The following is a 1,558-nucleotide window of genomic DNA, read 5'->3' as shown; positions in this document are numbered from 1 at the left end:
GCCCCTGCCCCCCTCCCATCCCATGTGAAGCAATGCAGTGCACAACACATCCTTGGCAGGGATCATCACTGCCCTGGCTCCTCTTGGCCTGCACAAGTGGACAGAGGAGAGTACATCTCTTGTTCAGGGGTCATCCTCCCTCCAAATCTAGCCTGGCTCTTGAACCTAGGGGATCAGCAACTCTGCCTCAGGAGATCACTGGCTCATGCCACTCACACCACCCTAGAGCTCAATGCAGCCACTACCCCCATCGGCCCCCTATAGCCCTATCACAGTACCTGGAGCTATCCAGCAGCCATACTTAGTTTACCACAGCTGCCCTCCCCAGTGCCTACAACCTCCACACTGTGGAGGCTCTCCCCCTGCACCTGAACCAGTGGAAGTGGGGTTGCACCCTCTTTTGCTTAACACCTCCTCCTCCCCAATATTGTTTTCTATTGGGATCCTTTAAAGAGAAAATAAAAGCAAAGCTGAAAATTGTGTCTTGACAGCCCAGACTAACTCAGCCCAGAGGCACACGTACAGTCACTAGCCTAACTCCAGTCTCTGATGCCCCTCATCGCAGTTGACCACTGAGTCGCTGCGGCACCTGCCTACACAGCAGTCTGATCTGCCACCATAGTAGGCCACAGGCAGCCCTTGAAAACACCATTGACAGTCACACAGAGAAAGAGCACCAGCCCACTTGGTTTCCCAGAAATATGGCCCCCAGCTCTAGGAAATTGTCATGTAAACAACAGCATACTGAATCACTCCCAACAAGAAAAAAGAAAGACAAATTACAACAACAGAGCTAATTATGCTCATAGAAGGACCAGACGTGGATCTGCCATAAAAAGATATGTTTAGAAGACTCAGAGTAATACTCTGTATTACTCTTGGAGTAATACAGGAGATGAGGGAAGCTATGCAGAATGAGGATGCAATGATAGAAATGAAGTTCATGCTAGAGGGATAAAGTCCATGCACCAAAGGGAAATATAGGAGCTAATGGGTGAATTAACAGAAGCTATACACATGGTCACAGATCTCACAAACAGACTAGAGGAAGCTGAGAATCATATAAGTGATCTCAAAGACAGTTATGCAGGCCTCAGCAAACAAGAAAGACAAACAAGATAATAAAAGAAGTGGAAGAAAACCTGAGATCAGTTGTCCGTCCCCCAGGGACGAGGTCACATATAGGAAGGGAGACGTTGGACAGGGCAAGATATGACAAAATAACAATTTGTAAATTATCAAGGGCTCATGAAAAAGACCAGCCTTATCCTTTGGCCCCACTGCTATTCAATATTGTACTGGACGTCCTAGCTAACAATATGAGACAGCAGAAGGACATTAAAAGTATCCAACTGGGAGAGGAGGAGGTGAAATTATCGCTATTTGTAGATGACATGATTCTGTACATTGAAAATCCCAAAAGCTCCACAACCAGAGTATTGACAGTGATAGAGGAATATGGAAGAGTGGCAGGATGCAAGATCAACAAACAGAAGTAGATTGGTTTGTTATACATTGGACAAGACCATGGAGGAGGAGATCAAGAAACCAGTACCCT

The 1,558-nt window shown here is 46.5% G+C and overlaps 1 pseudogene; it reads left to right on the top strand.

Annotated features, from left to right (window-relative positions):
- Positions 1-1,558, top strand: part of LOC101654110 — a 44,363-nt pseudogene that overhangs the window by 681 nt on the left and 42,124 nt on the right.

Source organism: Echinops telfairi, unplaced genomic scaffold, assembly GCF_000313985.2.
Source record: "Echinops telfairi isolate 266 unplaced genomic scaffold, ASM31398v2 ScPeMD7_7;HRSCAF=31, whole genome shotgun sequence".
NCBI lineage: Eukaryota > Metazoa > Chordata > Mammalia > Afrosoricida > Tenrecidae > Echinops > Echinops telfairi.
This window is presented reverse-complemented; position numbering and strand designations above follow the sequence as displayed.